Consider the following 20,497-nt stretch of genomic DNA (forward strand, 5'->3'; position numbering starts at 1 on the left):
CATACTTCAAACAGTTTAACTTGGCCCTGTTGACTTCAGACCATAATCAGACTGAGATCTGTGATTTATCCCATATTATATAAAGAAAATGCTCACCCAGCAAACTGATTCACCAAGATCTGAATGTGAAGAATGCACAGTGGTTAGACAAGACAGTGCAAAAACAAATGCAAAACGTGTCCAACACATACATTTAAGAAAATACTTCCTCCGGGGCTATTTCTCTTTGGACTTTGATAGATGCTACCAAATTGCACGGCAGAAAAAAAAAAACAGATTAAACTGCAGAACCTTGTACATTTTCTTAGCTGTTAGCACTTTACTTGCCACCTAGCAATTAAACACATTAGGGCTTCATGCTGGTTTGGTCACGTTGAATAACTGAAAGCTTTTAAAACATGATGACACACTTGCCTTGTTACTATTTACTAGAAAAGCAGGATGGCTGGAAACAGAATATTTTCTGAATGATTTAAAGTTAGCAGTTCAGCATATTAGTTTGTGTAATATTTTTTCAATAACATACAAATAAAGCAAAGACATAAAAGCCTGGTATAAATGCTTATTATAAACAACTCATACAAAGGGCCTTGGCAAATGGTTACAGTTCCGAGCTTTATATGAATTATTATAGACAACAAGAAGAGGAGCAGCAGCCGTCACTTTCTGACAGCCTAATCCTGAAAATGAAAGCACTCAGTTTTTGCACAGGCTTCTACATCAAAGTCATTTTTCTTTCTGGGAAAAAAAAAAAAGCTATATTTAGCCTGTGTAAACAGCTCATTTCAACCCAACATGATCAAATTTGCTCTCTAAACATACCACAAGCCGTTCCTCTCCGATGAATACTTTTCATGACACTTAATGCAATTCAAAACATTCCAACTTCTAGCATTGCCTTATTAGGAAACTGAATTAGTGTGCTCTTTGCTGGAAGCAATATGCCCAGCAAAAAGTGTTCATTCTTTAAATTCTCCTTTTATTCATTCCAAGAACGCCACCCATTAAAAAAAAGACACAAGTAATTCAATAGAACCCTTTTATGATTACAAACAACTGGAAAAACCCATTATTAAAGCTAAAGCTATAGTATTTCATGTTTCTGCAATGAGTACAATTTCACACAAAATCTCCAAAGACTGATCATAATGAAAACACTGTAATCCCAATAATTAACATTACGGAAGTAAATTCGATTCAAAGCATGAATTTTTGGGCAAGTCTCAGCTGTCCTGTGTGTATAACCACAAAACCAGGACCAAATCCCCAGCCAAGAAATTCCTAAAGCTTCATTGAACTTAAAATCCAAGAGACATGTCAGAGTTGTCTCTCCTCTGAACCCCAGTTAAAGTGCCACCATCCCCAAGTCCTATTGCCCCTCATTAAAGGGACTATATTATATTCATTACTTTAAAAGCAGATGCCAAACACAATGGAAAACTTGTTTTTGTATCTCTGTAACTTAAAGGACTGCTCATAAACTCTGGTGTGAGATACAACAAGAAGCTCCAAGACCATCATAGAACCTTTTCAGTTAAAAAAGATCTTTAAGGTCATCGAGTCCAACATGGCAAAGTCCACCCAACAAATTCAAGGCTGGAAGAATTGCCACAAATTTGTATTTGTCGTTCTGAACTGGACCTTTCTAATAGGAAGAAGGAAGAAAGGAAGATTCTGCCTCTGCTCCACCTCCCTCATTTTCAAAACTCCTTTTTCCCAGCTGATCAAGCCAAATACAGGTTTTGGCAGCTGGTATTAGAGCTCTGAAAAGCCACTGGTCAGATCTTCCTTCCAAAAATCTGATCTTTTAGCAGTTTTGCCATTGCAATCTGCAGTTCTGCTGGTTCGCTTCACTACTTCTAGAGAGCTTGTCAGTTGACAGGGCAGAAAGCTAAATGCATTTGCTTTTCATAAATTAGCCAACTCATGAAAAAAGACGACAAGCAGAAAACGTTTAACATATATAACAGGCCATGACTTTCACCAGGGGTTATCTGAACAAAAACAAAAGCAGATGTGATTTAAAGTACAGAAAAAAAGAGCAGTCCAAATATATTTCTTTCTTCCTTAGACCCAAGCCTTTTCTCTGTCCCAGACGTAATTCATTTCCTACCAACCCCACTCTGGCCCGCAACAATAGAAAAGCATAAACATTTTTAAGCTCGCTTCTCGTTGGAACTCATACATCACCAGAAATGGTTGCCTTACATACACTAATATAACACACAACTCCATTTCTCACAGTTTGGTAGAAATATCCACACTGCCCCAGGCAAGATGTGATGCATAATGGTATCTCAGATACCAGGCATCCATCTCAAGGAGTCCTGGTAGCAACATCTCATTCTGAAAACCAATTCTTACACTAAAGATGTATTCTTTCTCCTCTTGCCCTACAAAATACAGGCTGTAATCTCATAATAATTCAAACATTAAAATACAAATAGTATAAGACACAGTTGTCTCAGCATTAACAAAATACTGAAGAGAGTTTCTGTGGATGCTCCATTTGTATGTGAAATCCCAGAAAAGGAATCTCTTCAGTCACATGAACCACTTTATATAACTTTTGGGCTTCACATCCCTTAATGAGGTATATTTAATGGAGCATCCCAAGAATAGCAGTATCTATTTCTCGACAAAATAGTACCTTGAGATAACACTGAACACCCTACTTCATTATATTTAGCCTGGGAATATTAGCTTGTGAGCTGCTCTCAACAGATTCTACATTCTCAGTAAGTTTAAAGGGGGAGAATAAACTGTGCATGTCAGCTTTTTACATTTGCTACGCACTATATAATACCTTTACATCCTCACCCCATGCACTCCCTCAGCACATGAGATTACAATGAGGCACTAGGTCAGGTAAAAGCAAGACAAATTATGTTCTTGCTTTACTGGCCATTTGATAGTTGGCCAAGCCAAACACAGGTCCCCTCTCTTAAATTTAAATAAGGTTTGGGACTTCATCGTTATGTGTTAAAATCAACAGTGCTGACATTTTAGGAGAGAAACAAGCTGCCCTCTGCTTTGGTATTCCTACCCACAAAGGATTAGTTGTTTTCAAGACCTCCCAAAGGCAACCACTGCTCATAGTCTCATTCCTGTGGTCTGTGGCAACCCTACCGAATGCATTTTTAAAGAGAGTTTAAGTGCAGGCAGATAATATTTTATTCTATTAAAGAAAAACCAAAAACCAAACAAAACGCTATGAAAAAAAATACCACAGAATTTATCTCACTCACCTTCTGACTGCCCAGAGACTTAGAAACCTGCTTCTCGCTCCCATGAAGGAATAAGGGTTAGAAACCTGGAGAGCCCATGTATATGAACAGCACTGGATTGGGGAGAACATCTGCCCACATCTGCCCAGAGCCCAAAAAATGTAAAACATCCCCAGTACCAAGTACAGCTGGTGCTTTACAATCCTGCACAGCACATCACTGCTGGTTGTCCTGGAAAAGTTACAGAGCAGCCTATATACAAGTGATACAGAGTTCAGCATCTCTGACTGACGAGGTTTGGTAGGCAGGAATCCCAGCTTGCCACTGCTTGGTTACTCACAATAAATAGGAAATCTATTGGCTTGTATATAAGACTTCCTTATAAACTACCTTCAGCGGTGGTAGTCATTTCTATCAGGTTACACCTTGTTATAAACTCACTTTTTAAATTTTCTTTAAACCTTCCTAAAGCTGTCTTGCCAAGTAACAGTATCCACATTACAGTTAAGTGCAAATAACAAGACATAACAACTATAGTCAGGCTTTTAATAAAGCAGAACATATACATCTGATTTTCTTTAGAAGTGCTTATTAGATACTAATTCTAGCACAGCAAGCTGCCTTGTAAAAATAGCCAGTTTAATGAAAAGCATCAGTCTAAATGACTTGCAGACCTAGTCAGACCTCCAAAGCCCTCAACAAACTGCTTGACTTCATGCTGACTTCAGTCTGTCCTCAAATCTAGGTTATAATTTAAGAGACTTGACACTAAACACTAAATTATTTTTTCCAGTGCTTTCCACAATACAGTGACTGATATTTAAATTACCTCCTTTCTCTAAAACACAGTCCAAATATGCTTGAAATTGCAGTCATATCTATTTTAACTGGAAATTCATGACAAACAGCTCCTCAGTCCCCAATATATCCTTATTTGGGATTCCCCCCCCCCGCTTAAGTGCATGCCAAAGAACATATATATATATAATTTTTTTTTCTCTCAAATGAAGAATCTGGCAATTTAGACACTCAAACTGTTCTATTTTACTTGTTATGGAAAGATAGGATACGTTATGGTTTTGATTATCTCCAATTAAGGTCAGGAACACCACTAAGCATTCGTCAAACTCCTGAGCATGATCCACCACTAAATAAGCAAATTTTCTCTCCCATCCAGCCCCTGCTATGCCACCCCAGCAGCAAGGGGAGACCATCACCATCCACCTTTGAGGTGCACAAGCCCAGAGCCTGGGTGACAAGTTGCCATGGGGACAACCCCAGGGATGCTCCAGCCAGCACATCCCTGCACCATCTCCATCCCAGCAGGTGTGTTTGGAGGGGCTCCCCCAGGCTGTCCCCACTATAGTGGCTGACACCACTATATGTGGTGGCCACCATGGCCAGCAATGCTGAAGGACCACAAATCACATCACCGAATTATTACGGGATCAATTTAATGAACATTTGCTTTCCAGAAGAAGTTAGCTTTACTACTACAGTCCTTGCTTTATCATTTCTGTGTATCGTTCATGTTTATACACTTAGAGTCACTGGCTTAGTGTGTCTTGCAGGTCTAACGTGCTGAGAAAAGCTATTTATGTCTTGACGCGGCTGTCTACTATAGCTTTAGATACCTAACAACTTCAATTTGGAAGAAGTCTTACAAGGCAGCTCTCAACTATTGTATCTAGAATACCCCAAGTTAGCCTGGCCAACAGGTCTCATCACACCTTTATGGGAAAGGGCTGTACCTAGAAATTACATCATTTACTGGAAAAGCTAAGCAAGAAAAAACAAAAAGCAGCAGCAATCTCAAATAGTTAATTCCTGTAGTCAATACATTGGCCAAAGAACAAACTATACTGGCAACTCCAACACTGATGAAGTGAAGGTGCATCAAGCAGAGCGCTGTAATTCTTCTGTTATTTACAACTCTGAAAGAAGAGAAAAAATAATAATCCCATCCAGCTACTAAAGAGTTTTCCCTTCCCACAGTCTATCTTTAGAAAAAGCGGCTTTTAGCCTTTTCAGCTCAAAAAACTTGGGGATAACACTCACAGCACGCTCGTGGCATATGAAGCAATTAACCGCTTTTGCGGGCAACTAATCACTGATGCAAAACATCTGACAGGCACAAAACCTGTTGAGATTTTTCACAATGCTGCACACATGACTTCAGCTATAAAACCAAAGTAAGCAAGCAACGTCTGACAGGCACAATATGTGTTTTTATTACCTCATGGGGTTTTGTGGTTCTGTGCCACAGACACGACTTCCTACTGACAATACTCTGGAATTTTTCAAAGGGAGTAATTTTTCAAAAACGGAGTGAAAAAAGAGCCTCAAAAACAGTGCAATTCAGCTATTCATAGACATTTGACTGCAGCTACCACTTACCTTCCTATTAGGTGGTGTAACAGATACCTATCTAGTTAAACTTGCAGCCACGGCTCTCAGCTTGTATTTAGCTTTGTTTCAGACCTCTAGAAAACCCTGTATACCTGAAAACCTCCCTGTTTTTCCCACCGTTATGAAAAATCCCATCTTCCTTATGCTGCTGTACTTTCACGATACTACCACTACCTTTCAGGAAGATATTTCTTTCCCAAACAGCCAACCCTTAATTTATTCTCGTTCTAGTGTTTCCTAGAGGGAGGCAGTAAAATCCCTATGGATGAGTCAGGACGCTGCAATTTTGATTCTCAACAGCTGAGAGATGATCTTGCACAGCAGAGGACAGGTTTTATTTAAACAGTGTCTCACTTTTTCCTGTGGGCTGATGCTTAGGAACAGTTTATCTAACAACACTGGCCAGTTCACATATTTACCTTTTTGTTGTTGCTGCTGTTTATATTCTTTACATCCCACATTCACAGAGGTGCAAAACTGTCTGAAATCAATGAACTAAACAGTTACCTGCATAGGTACCAAACACTCTCATTATTTAGCCAGTTCAAGCCAACTTGGACTATTTTCAACATATGAAGGGCACAGCCCGTTTTTAAACCATGTAAGCTGCTTTTAATCCATTTAGAGACAACTGTCTCTTGACAGATCATCACATACCCTTTTATAATTAAAGAATGCCTGCAAGTTAGCATCATAACTGTGCATGTGGGAGAGATGTGCTTCGCAAAGGAAAACAACAGGTGTGGGGCATATTGTGTATTTGAAAAAGTAAAGTGTAAATAGAGACAAGTAACATCACTCATGGCACCTAAACAATGAGATAATGAGTGTTTTTGAAGGGAATGACACAGCGGACTGAGGTAGGATGGACTTGGGCATCGTTGGGTCAGGTAAGCTGCCTGTCCAGAAGCAGATTTCAAGATGTAGGGTACCTATAGATAGAAATACACTTTTCCCATTCTTAACACTGATGCAACAGGAGGAGGATCACATCAGCTTTCAAAAGTTTTGAAATAAATGCCATTAAGCACCTCATACAACCCAGGTATATCAAATACAAACCCCCACATTTTCTGAAGAGAGGGACGAAAGTTTCACCCTCAAATTTATCCACGTACTATTCAAATTCGCAGGTAGGAAGAACCGCATTCTAAGGAAAGCTTTGGCTTTTCCGTTTCCCTGGCCGGGGTGCAGGAAGCACCGCGGCTCACGCTGCTGAGCAGCTGCCAAATCCCAGGGCTACTTCAGGCTCCGGGAAGGAAACCAACAGTGCTTAAGAAACTTTTTCATCAGGAAACTTTTGGACCCGGGTCAAACGGCTATTATTCAAGCTCGCTGTCTTTCTGGAAAGTCTCATTAAGCTATTGAATTAACGGACGTTTGACTTAACGGGGGACTCAAAAGCAGCAGTGAGAAAGTTTTGCCTGAAGTTTGCGGAGAGTCGGCATATTCTTGACTTTCTGATACCTCTCTACTAACACTTCTCTTTATATAACTAATACAGGCAGTAAATTGTGACAGCGAGGAAAATAAAAGATATTGAGCAGTGTCCCAAAGTTTAGATTGGATATTAGATATAAATTTTTCACAGACAGGGTTGTCAGGCATTGGAACAGGCTGCCCAGGGCAGTGGTGGAGTCACCATCCCTGGAGGGGTTTAAAAGGTGTTTAGCTGAGGTTCTTAGAGACATCGTTTAGTGCCAAAGTTTGGTTGGGTTATGGTTGGACTCGATGATCCTGAGGGTGTCTTCCAACTGAAATGATTCTATGATTCTAGTACAAACAATACAGTCATGTCAGCCCAAAGTAGCTTTTAATCAGGCTGCCTATAAATTGGTAACGTAGCCAAAAATCAGATCCATGCTGCTGTGTTCCTTAGGAAGTTGCACTGCACATAAAGCACATCAGGCTTTCCAAGCGCAGCTTCTCGCACAGAAGCAGAGGCTTCCCTGTGTTTCCTAGTTTGAGATTCTTTCCTACTACCTTGACAGCTTGGTCAGCTTTGTAGGACGTCACTTTCTTGCAGTTGAATCAGAGGCTGCTAAAGGCTCCCTCAGATAAAAATCCCAAGGGGAAAACAAGACATAAACAGCATGATGACAGCAATGATGATGAGACTGGTTTTCATCATGGTGAAAGGATTTCTTCATTTTATGTTCCAATCCTCAAACACTCACTGGCATGAAACACACCTCAGCAAAAGGCACAGAATAATACTCTGTTACCACCAATAATTTTCATAGCTACACACCGGGTTGCTAGAAGAGGCTACAGCACACCCAGGATTCTCGTCTTCATTTTGCTACTGGTTTGCCACCTTCAGTTTTCTCATCTATATCTTTAATTAATCATCCTACATTTACTGCTTTTCAGTTGAAGTAACAACTACAAACCAAACACCTCTGGCTATATAAATAAATAAAAAATGAAGTCATTTATAGGAAACAAAAAGGCAAAGAGCAATCAATTAACCTACCTCTGTTTTCTCAGTCCTACGACAAATTTGGTGTACTTTACGCAGGGAGGAACACTATGTATTTCTTAACAAAATTATGCCACTCAAGACACTAAAAAGATTTTGACAATTAAGAGGTGACATCTCTCAACCTCTGGTTCTATCATTTGGGGAAGAGATCTTTGAGTAATTCTTCACAAAACCTAGATTGCTGACTCCATGGAAAAGGTCCAGAGTTGTCCTAACATGTGAGACAGACACAGCTCATGGTGACACATTCAGTGCCCTGCCCTTCAATATTCTCGCCTACTCCCTTGTAAAGTGTCTCAAGATTTGCCAAGGCATCCTTTCCCCTTTAGAGTAACAAGCAGCCAAACACAGTACACACAAGCAACAGTAATTGAGCTGAAACTGAGGATTTTATGCATATCTGTAGCAGCACTGCATATTTTGCAAAAAAGGCTAAAACCTGTGGGGAGGTATCACTGCAAAGTATTAGACATCATTGACCCAGGCAGCACAAAACTTTGTTACAGTGATACCTGTTTTCAGACACCAAAGCAAAGAACCTCAGGGCAAGATACTGTTTGTTTGCTGTATGAGAATGGGGTTGGATTATTTTTTCAAATAGCTGTGTGTCTGCTTCTACCTTTCTCTCTTTATAGAATACAATCAAGGGCTGATTTCCTCAAATGAATGCATCCCAAATGATTCTCCGTATCCTCAAAATAAAAGCATACGGATATACCTGTAAGTAATATTTGGACCAGACAAACACATGTGTCCTGGGACCCAGAGGAGTTTTAACAGCTGCATTGTTCTAATGAAGCTGGTTGCAATTAGTGGCATGCATGCTGAGGCACTCCTGATTACTGTGTGTTTAATCTATATATAAATGCATGACTGCTACTCAAAAGTTTGGCATTTAGATGGTATCTGCAAGGCTTCAGAACTGAAGTCTGCCTGTGATGCCCCAGCTGGCCATTTCACAGTGTGCCAACAGAATTAAAATGTCACTAAAGATCACACCACTCTGAGGTATCTGTGTTATTTTAAGAAGTGAAGATAAACTGTGGCCAACTTCACATTGTTTCCTTAAATCTTTCACTCAATAACTATGAACACTGCTTAAAATAAATGCGCAAGGTCAATGGCACCACTATTTACACAGCAGCTAACAAGCCCTTGAAATTTCAGAAAGGTATTGGATGGGTTGCACAGGTCAAACCAGAAACTAGTAGAAAAGTTCCACCTGAGATTGTGAATGGCAAATCACCACCAGTTATACACAGCAGAACCTGCGCACTCTTTCAAAGGTATTAGCAAGAAAATCTGCTATTGGAGAGCGGAGTTGGGGAGAACATTTAAGTTATTTACTTGAAATATAAGAACCCCCAAAACATTGGCTCACTAACTGCAGAAAATATTTGCTACAAACAGTTGTGTGCTAATTAAATTCTGCAAATTAATCTTACATGGATGCTGGTTTAGTAAAAGATAGTGTCCTGCTAAGCTATGATGATCCAACTCCACGTTCTACTACCTGAAGGCTTTTTATTCAGGGGAAAAAGTCATGGGTCTCAGCTGCTTCCTACTAGGAAATACAGGATGTGAAACATTGGTCTCCACACTGTAAATTGCACTTCTTGGATGACTTCTTTGGACAAAGATTAAAAGCTCAACTGTCCAGACATCTTTTCTTAATAATGCATTTAGGTTAGGCAGATGAGGGATCGATATTATTTTTCTTGGCCCAAATGCTATCTCCAAGAGGAAGCATCCATGAACAAGGAGAAAAATACTTCAATGACCTATGGAAGGCTTAAGATCTGCAGTGACCTAAAGCAGGGTATAGTATTAGACCATTAATGGCATATACTGTATCTTCATTTCCACATATTTACTGAAATTGGAAGTGGCATAAATGTTACAGATCCTCTTTAGGAAGAGCAACAAAAAAACAAATCAAAATAACAAAAAAATGCACATATAACCCACACACACAAACCAAAAACCCCACTCAGATTGATAGACAGCCAAAAAAGGAAAAATGCTGAAAACATCAAAAGGTGACTCAATGATTTAGTGACTCATCATGAGAAGAGTCCTCGGGGGCGTTTTAAATAAAGCCGCACACACAAAAGCAGACAGCAGGAACATGGTGCGTCACCACAAGGATCAGATGAATTCTTAGCATTTTTTAAGAATACGGTCATTTGGGTCAATTAGACAATGAATGGAGTAGTAAAGAGTAAATATCTAATGTTTGCAATTAGTCCAGCTCACCCCCATACTTCCTTTTGGCTATTCACAGTACCTCAACAAGGAGACATTCTCTAGTGCTAATGCATTGGGGAAAAAGGGGGAATAAAAGCCACGCCACAGCCAAGAAAAATATCCACGATCAAAATGAAAGGTGTAGCTTTCAAATATAAATTCACCAGGAAAACACGTTCTCTGACAAAGCCATAGAGCACGCTACAACCTTCTCCATCTCTCTTTTGAAAAGAAAGGAAAGGTAAACAAAGGGAATATTTTCACAGTGTCCTTTATTCAGATCTTGATCAAAAGATGTGCTGCATCTGCTAATTAATGGCTTATGGCAGAGACAGTTCAGGTCCAGCCCTGCAAGTTATAAAGGTTCTCCACAAGTCTGCTAAATGCCTTGTGCTCCATTACCCTGAATAGAAGATGAAGTCCTTCTTAAAAATAAAGAAACCTTTTCTTCCACATCAAGAGAAATTTTAAACTTTAGAACTGTGTTTTATTCAAAGATGCATTTGTTATCTCTAATACAAAAACAAAGAGACAAATACGTTAGAAATCCATCCTCCTTACCAAGATAAATCTACCAGATTATACTGCTTTATGATTAAATGAAATGTAGTTCTGATTTCTCCAATGTTCCCCCCTTGAAATGATCAACAATAACAGTGAATTGATATATTATTAATTTTAGCACTGGCATCCTACCGCCACTCACCTGGTATGCATTCTGCATAGCAGAATCTGTAAGAGGTGTTTATTATTTACCATTTGCAGCAACTACACTGTGTGTCACTAAAACATTTAACAGCTAATGTAAATATGGATCATTTGCTTTGTTTAAAAAAAGTGACCCATAGATTTTATTCATTGGTTTCAAATTTGGGTTCTGAAATTTGTCTGATAGCTGCCTTCAGCCAAATGTAAAAGACACAAAGATCCCACAGCCGTCCTCTATAATTTAGTTATTCAATGTTGCTCTTTGTAGAGATGCAACATAAAGACACCAGTCCCAGCATTCATTTAATGATCACATTAATGGGGCGGGCTCTTAAGGGTTAATAAGACTTTGTGGAAAATGAGTGACTTGTTGAGCCATCACCTTCCTTCCAAAACTTGGAAAGGAGATAACTGGCAACTTTTTTGGCCGAGAGACTCCAAGATCACTATCGACAGCAGGCACACTCATAAATTTCAGTACTTAAGAGGCCTTGAGTGGAAAATATTACACATTTTTGTAGCTGCAAAACTGTTATACATTATACTTAGCACAGTACATGTATTTTAGTAACTCCATGTGTCACTGAAACTTATAGTCTGCTCATGTGGAGTGGCTTTGTATGTAAAGGAAAAATAATCTGTTAGTAATTGAGAAGCATTAGTTATCTCTGAAGTCACTGTGCTCATTAAAACTTTGGCTTCCTAAACTCTGTAATCGATTTCAAGTATGTATTCTACATTCCATTTTTTGCATAGAAGCTTAGTGGTTAGGAAGAATACCATATGGTCAGCGCTACCTTGGATTTGGTAATTTTCCCTCCAAAAGACATTGAGTGTTAAAAGTCCCCTCTGTTCAAGCTCACGTTATTTCCATAATTCATTCCCTTCTGCCAAGATGTTCTCCCTTGTACGGCCGCAATCTGTCATCGCTTAAATGGAAACAGGCTCTGCAGAAAAAGCGATCGCCACTCAGAAAACCCATTTAATTGCCCAGTGAAGACTTGATTCCAAACAGAAAGCAACACGAAACACCAGATTCCAAACAGCCCCAGCTGCTGACATAAATTCGCTATGAAGTTTGTGCATCTCTCAGACAATAGCTTAGAGACTCTTCAATCACACCATTTCTATTTTGGAAGTTTCATCCTCAGCCACCCCCACATAAAACTTCACTTGTAAAACCTTCAGGGATTTTTGGTTTTGGTTTTTAAGTAGTATTTTAATTTTACTTTGGTAAGAGCTAGAAACACTAGCAAATTAAAGCTTGCCAAAACTGTGGAAAATATTATATATATATACACACATATATATACACACATATATATACACACACATAAACTTAGAAGTTGTAAGGCATTAAGAGGAACATGAGAGCATATAAATCTGTTGTGAATTTAAACATAACAGAGGCTGAAATAATTTGGAAGTTCCATTTTAACAGACTCTGCTCAGCTTCCACAGGCCACAAGAATGCTGCAAAAAAGCAAAAGCTTAAAGCGGCATCAATGTTTTACAAAGCATGCGCCAAATACTTTGTTAGCATCACGTTCAATTAAACATAAACTGAGAAAATAAAGAAGAATAATTTACTCAGTTTATAATAGTAGATTACATTAAAGTCCCAGTTGAGTTCAGGTTCAAACAGGCACAACAAAGTTTTCAGTGGGCAAATTACTACACAAGTGTTCTCAAAATATCTGCAATAACTTTCATTTTCCTTTCATGCCTATATATTTATTGCAGTATTTTTGGTTTTAAGCTTCCACGGATCAGAAGCAAAAGCAATTCCATCATACTATATTTTGGCAGACAAGAGGACATGCAATGAGATGAAGCAACTTTAACATCTGAGGATGTGCCACATCATTTTCAGCGTTTTTCCACCCCCACATTTTTATTTTTACACTATTTTTCCTTAAAAGCCTCCTCATAATTTGAAAAATAATATTCTTCCTGACAATTGTTTTCACACACAAAAGGGCTCTACTAGAAGCACCATGAGGTCAAGAGGCAAGTACCCTGTTTACCTGAAAAATAAGACAGGGTCTTATATTAATTTTTGCTCCAAAACTTATTACCTTTTTCACACATATAGCTGCCTCGACACTATTTAAATTGACTTTTTTGTGAACTCTAACTAGGGCTTATATTTCAAACATCCTCAAAAATCCTGAAAAAAAACATGCTAGGGCTTATTTTTGGGGTAGGTCTTATTTTCGGGGAAACAGGGTATGTTCTCTGGGGCTCTGCCCCACCTGGGAACTCAAGTCCTTTCAAGACAAGGAATTGCTGCAGCTCCATGGGTGAAAGAATGTGCACATGAGTCAATGCAAAGACAAAGTGCATTTTATTTTTTCCTGGTGAGAATAAGGATTCAGCTGTGACTCATCTGATGCGTCAGGTGAATCCTTGATACTCCGCAGCTCACGTCTTGAACCACAAAGTTTCCAAAGGCTCAGATCTGGGGCAGACCCTCCCAAAAATGGGAAAGGTGCATAGAAGTGGGTAAAGAACATTAAGAGGTTTTTTTCATGTGTAACCCACCACGTGTTTTGTGAAAGTGGGGATGTGCTGTGCACAAAGCTGTGGGAAAGCACAATCAAACTGATGTGAGAAAATACTTTCCATGTGTACACAGCACAAACACCTTGATATTGCCAGCTTGTCTGGGACAAGACTCACGCTGATAGATAGATGAAACAACGCCCATAAGACCCCGATTTAATTATTAGTTACAAGTGTTGATCACCAAACCCACATCTCTTGTGTAAGCAGCCAGGGGATACAAAGCCATGGGTGACTTCTCATCTCCTCTGCTGAATCATCAGAGAGTGGATACCAGACTAACAGGTTCACTGATCCTATACACTCCTCCAAGATAAAGCCAGCCCTACAGTTTTCAATTCTCTTATTATTTTTCAGGCTTAGTGTTCAGCCCAGAACGCGTCCACTGAAACAGATGCTATTCAGCGTCAGGCCAAAACACGTCCCTTTGGAAAACATGAGGCTGTGGCAGCGACGTAAAAATCAATATATACACATCTCTGTTATACACCCACCAGGGAAATCTGGATTTGACTTTTAGTGTTGAACCAACAGCATTAAAATGTGAAACTCTCAGGTGTATTTTAGAGGGCAATGAAACTCTACACCGTGTTTTGCAGCAAAGCACCCAAGAGCAGCAACTTTCTTCTTATTTTCTTGTAGAAAACTTATCGTCAGGAAGTGAAACCCCAAAACCCATTACTCGATCCACCACAAACACAGAACTTCTGGGATCCAACACTTTTCCCTCTGTTTTCGGTGTGGGACACTCGATTACACAAGACTTGCAGACCTCCTCCCACTACCCGTATTTACTACTGTATTTATGTTCCTAGGCTACATAGTTTATGTACCTCGAGAAATTGAGCAGCCTTTACAAATACTGAACTTTTAAAGCTTGAAGATCCCCAGAAAGGCTCTAAGATCCACAGGCTATTGCTCAAACAGCCCTCACCCATTTTCCTGCCGGATGGGGTAGGAACAATCCTGCAAAAGCCACTGAACTCCATTTTTACCCTGCAACACTCCATTTTCATCTCAGCCAACTCTCCTTTGAACTTCCAGGCAAGTCTTTACTTTATTGGGTTCACTCAGCTGCGGCTCGTTTTGTGGTTCAACTAATTGCTACTTGACATGCAGCAAAGTGCTGCGCGCAACAAAAGATGCTCAGTTCCAGCTGGAAGCAAGAGCTGTACCCTTCCATTTATTCACATTGTGGGCAGGCTTTCCAAAGGCATGGCTTAGCTAGCAAAACCTGTTCGGCTGCTAAACTAGGAGAAAAAGCTTTCTAGCTTGCCTCCAATAGAAAAAAAAGTGCATATACTTATACACCAACATGCTTTTGTATGCAATGAAGAAAGTAGCATCTTCATTAGTTTTCAATTCTTTGGACAATGTTTTCCCCAATGCTGCTTAATTTAATTAATACGGAACAAGTCACCAGACACTTTTAACCAATAAACCCCGAGGGCCGTATTACTTTCTTTGCCTTATTACTTTCCTTGCCTGGGCACGCCGGCCTCTCTTCTGCAGCCCCAAGTGATATATTTTTGTATTTAATGGAGATTTTTTGTATTACCACATTTTCCTATTTCTGCATACCTGGTTTTGTAACCCAAACACTTCTCTGGAAACACTTTTCCACACAATTCCATTAAAATAATACAATAAAACAAAGCAAAAGGGACTCGGGAACCTTAATATGTGGAGCGAGGCAGATCCGTTCCTGCACCTTTAAGTTGGATTCATTCCCCAAACCTCGACTGCTTTGAGTTTACAGACTGCTGAAAACTTTGACAGCTGATTCTTTCTTTTCTGAAAACAAACCAAAAAAGTGTTCAACTGAGAGCTTTAAAGCTTCAAGGTGCTGAAATGCTGGCATTAGTGCTTATTTCTTTAATCAAGACTCAGTTTTGATGTGCTCGAAAGAAGAGTGATGCAAGAAATGAGAATTCTAGCCAAAAAAATGAAGCGCTTTCAGGTATAGAAAAAATACTCGGACGTTGTAATGCGTTCAACCGATTTATTGCCTTTGTCCAACCAGCACAGGACAAACCACCCTCTTCTATATGCTAAGAAGACAAATCACTGAAGAACAAAACTAAAGGCAAAATGCCTATGTAAGGGAAATGATGATGACTAGTAAACCAAAGTTGGAGCAAAACAAGACTTCCGAATGCATTCTTACCATAGCTTTCTTAAAGCTCATCCTTATATGGTTTATGGAAACAAAATACCCACCCCAAGGAACGCATGACTCATAGACCTGAAAGCATGAGCTTTAACCATCATCAGAAGTGAAGCCTGTAGAGTTTGAAATATTGAAGTGAATATTTCAATGCCTAAGGAGCAAAGGACTCCAGTTTCTTAAAACCCTGTCTACCTGAAGGAGCCTCACTTCCCCACCTTCAAAATAGCACCAAGAACATACATTTTGTTCATATAGATTGTCCAAACACATGTTCCTCATACAGCAAAATGCTCTTGTCCTGCGCATTTCCAAAGCAGAGCAGTGCTCTCAATGCAATAAATGGTAATAGTGCTATATTGTTTTCTAACAAAAGCGAGACTGGGAACAATAAAAATCCTACATAAAAGGCATACTGAGCTAGTCTTACTTCAGACAACCCTTTCTGAAATGGATAACCTAAAAGAATTACCTTAGAAAACAGAAATCAAATGATCCATAACATTTTTTCCCCATTACCCCACCTCGTATCATGAGAATTTCAGCTGTTCTTAAGCTAGAAGTCTAGACTTCATGTTTCCTGAATGAAAACCTGAAAAAAACCCACTAAAATTCAAAAAAAAACACCAAACCAAAAGCAAACACATACATCCATCACCAAATTTGTTCTATTGCTTTGTAATCCCCACGTTCATTTACAAAAATCCCTAAAGTCATCCATTGAACAGCTGGAAGCAGAACTCCAGTAACTGCTAATTGCTGACCTACAGCACCCAAAAAGGTTTATGAAACGCTGCAATATAGCAAGAGAGACCTAAACAACCTTAAGAATCCTCCTTTTGCTTCCTAAGCCCAGCGATCCAAATGCCTTTTGTCATAAATTCCTGAATTGACAGGGAGAAGTGAAGGAAATTCCTTTACAAAGCACACTATAGCCGTGCTAAGGTAAATCAATTCTATATTATAAAAGGAAAACAAACAAATGGACACTTTCCAGGCTTTTCTGTATTTTCTTTATCCCTGTATTGCTCACTGACACCTTTTTCCAGAAGTTTCACAGGTATCATAATCTCATGTAACAGCAGAAATACACAACTCTGCATCTTTCTCACTTCCAAAGAATCATTAACACAGGAGGCTGGAGAAACAGTCCCCAAAATCAATATTTAAAATCAGTAGTGGCTCTTAGCTGTTCAGCAACTTACAGATTTATTTATGGAAGTCCACATTAAGTTACTGAACTTGAGAATGTATCCAAAAAGCAAGCATCTGTTTTCCATCTGTCCTCATGGGAACCAGGAAAGGGCTTTAAATGAAAATAAAATACCAGGGTGCAAAAGAGCAAGATCTCAGGGAGAGAGGGATGCATATGGAGAAAAATTCCCTATGAACCGCATTTAATGTTCAAAAAACCAACAATCGGAAACCTAAAACTGTATGTTACAAAAAGACAAAAAATAAGGAAAAACTCCCCTGGAATTTTGAGCTATATCTGATATCAAAAATAGGCAAATAAACCACCAAAATTATATTTTAATTTCAGAATTTTAAAATTATAACCTTCATAGTAAACAGCAAACCTTGTTCACAGAACTAATTAAAGACATATACCTGAAAATACTTGATAATACATGCAGATGTTAGGCTGGCAAGCACAATTTTACATATTTCTATTTAAGCAAAGTGGACATGCAATTGTGACAGCTGTAATTCCAGTTCCTTCCAGGGACAGCGAACAATCCCATATTTAAAAACCCAACCTGCAATCTTGCCTTACACAGGAAAAAAGGGACCTTTTATTCTCCCTTCAGATATTTTGCCAACATTCACTTACAAGTTACAAAACATCTAAACTGGTTTTCCACAAGAGGTACATGCACATCTGCCTCTGTAAATATACTGCTTTAAACCCTTAAGTAAAGCTTGTGAAGGCATTGCTTTGAACACCCCTTCCAGCCACCCAGACAAGCTACTTCTTGTCCTTTATTTTCTTCCTCTTTGTCTTATTTTTTCCGCTTTGCACATAAAGAATGGGAGAAGTGAAGTGACCTGGCCAGCAGTACATAAGCATATCAAGTAAAATATTTATAATAAGGAAGCTGATCATAAAGAATTTCCTCTCTCACCTTTGCCACATAGACTCAAAGTTTCTTATTCAAATGACTAATGATTATTTTGATTAGTTCCTCTCCAGCAAACAGCACATCCAGCCCCGTCTCTGACATCCCCATATTGCCATTATTGTCACATTACACTTATGTCTGCACAACTATATTATAATTTCCACATATTCCACATGAATCTGTGTCAAATTAGAACTGATCAAGAGTATAGCAGGCATCCATAGATGAGTGCACAGTACTTCTTACAACTTAGCATGAATTAAGGTCACTCAGTGCTACCACCAAAAACGTATCAAATTGAACTTATGAAATGTATTCTGGTTCCTATGACTAATTTGACCAAACTGAGTTCTTTCACATCTTCTGTAGAACAGCACGTGAACACAGTTCCAGTGCAAAAGCCATTAGCTCAAGCCATAATGTTCTTCCAGTTTTCATGGACCTCATTGTGTTCCTTTAAAGCAGCAGCAAACTAGGGCAGTATCAAACAATTTATAAATGCTTTCCAGACTAACCTCAACATTCTTGCATTATAGTTCAATTAGTAGTCTGTGTGGAAGTAGACAAAAGCTCAGGGAAGTTTAAAAAAAGAGGGAGTAAAACAATTATATATGTCTTAGATTTTTCTGTCTATGAAAGCAACTCATTTTGAAGGCCATAGTTTCGCATTGACTGCATCTCTTTAACCTTGCGCACCAACAATAACAGGTCAAAATATTTAACTTAGTCTGGTATTGTTTTGGGAGAAGAGGCAAGATAAGCAGAATATAATTATGGAGATCCCTCAATAATAAAATGGTTTATCTTGCCACCCTGTTTACAGACTCAAGCCATCCTTCCCATGGGCCACCAGCATCTGCAGTTAGGAGGAGCCAGTCTGACTCCAAAAAGCACTTTCTTCCAGGCTAAAAAGAATAAATAAACAACCAAAGTAAACCTGAATCAGAGCAAGGAAGTTTTCACAAGGAGAGGAACCGGCAGAGCACTGTCTAGGGCTTTGGTTTCATGGGATGTGGGCAGAACTAGAAACAGCTGAAACCATAAGACTGCAGACTGACATCTGTCTCACCCCCAGATGCTGGGACCAAGGCTATTCCTTTGGTTTCTGCTAGTCTAAGCCTGACTTAGCCTCCAGCCCTCAGGTAGCAGATGCTGGTGAGTCAGATGCTACACTGGGTAGGAGGGTGAGAACAGGAGGGGACAGGGCTAACCGGTGATTAATGAGATTTTTCAAGCCACTCATCCCCGCACCCAACCAGAAGCAGCCTCAGACAAGTTATTGCCTGACCAAGACACACCCACTATCCCTTCCCTGTATCTGATATTAACCCTGCCCATCAGTTTATGGGGACAGGAGAAAGTGGGTTGAACCCCCACACCCCTGCTGGAGTGACTCAGTGGGCTCCTGGAAAGTGCATTTCTAAACGCTTTTCTGTCTACCCAGGAGACAAGCAGGTCAAGCGACACGCTAGATACAATGCCTGATTCTTCCGATGAGCTGCTCTAATACCTCTGTTTCATCAAGAAACCTTTAATGCCAACTTCACAAGTTTCACCTGAGAAGATGTCCTAGGCAAGAACCACACTGCAAGAAGCTCCTTTCCTCAGAGGCTGAGCAAAGAGAATCCCTTGTTATGGGCAGTTAAGGACCAAAGTACAGACGGACAACAGGAAAAAACAAGAAAAAACAAGCAGGGCTGAACTGTAGCTTCTTAGAAAAGAAAGCACTCACGCAACTGTTCAACTACACGTCACTTAGGGCTGGGAACAAGCACCACCACCCTAAAGAGGTTTGTCAGATCCACAACCATGTCATGTCTTTTATTCTTATACCAATGAATTCTCAGAGAAAGGTGCTTCTTTCATTAAAAAGGGGATAATTTGCCCAAAAAGGTAGCAACTGGTGAAGAGATACTGTTACAGGCTTCAACCAACAGTCATCAAGGAACAAGATGGTTCTCATTATGTGATGGCTTCAGAAGACACTCCTCCAAGACTGTCACACCATTAAATAAAAATAGCCGTCTTCTAATAAAAGCCAGTATTTAGCACTGGGAGACTTGAAAGTTGAAACAATTTCTTCCTTGTGCTGCTGCTCTTCCTGCTTCAGTTCCAATAATCCACACATGAGCATCCTGCTCCCTTCTTCCAACCCCTCCCAAAACAGAGTCCCAAGCTAACAGCAGTATCCTGAAATTCAATAAACGGTAGTATCACTTCTCCCCGTGACTTCGAGCTACAGTATTTTCATCCATATCACTCAGGGTTAACTGTTTAAATCCATTGTTCTGATTGCTAATAAAAATGACAACATAGGACTTGACCCAAAAGAGAAGTGCCCAATGTCAGTCAGGGGAGAGGGAGCAAAAAAAAAAAAACACCCTGGATAAGGCCTGTTTTAAATTTTCACAGAATCACAGAATGTTAGAGATTGGAAGGGATTTTAAAACTGTTAACAAAACTGAAGCTCAAAAGGAAGAGGAACATTCAACATAGAACAGGTGACAGGAGGTTGGAAGAGGTCTCCCCCAACTCACATAATTAATATCTAAGCAGTTTTCTGAAA

General features: G+C 39.5%; 1 protein-coding gene across 25 annotated transcripts in view; it reads right to left on the reverse strand.

Moving 5' to 3' along the window:
• The window catches only part of PDLIM5 (PDZ and LIM domain 5), a 100,757-nt gene that overhangs the window by 46,486 nt on the left and 33,774 nt on the right, over positions 1–20,497 (reverse strand). The gene's annotated exons all lie outside the window — the stretch shown is intronic.

This window comes from Columba livia, chromosome 4 (genome assembly GCF_036013475.1).
Source record: "Columba livia isolate bColLiv1 breed racing homer chromosome 4, bColLiv1.pat.W.v2, whole genome shotgun sequence".
Lineage (NCBI taxonomy): Eukaryota > Metazoa > Chordata > Aves > Columbiformes > Columbidae > Columba > Columba livia.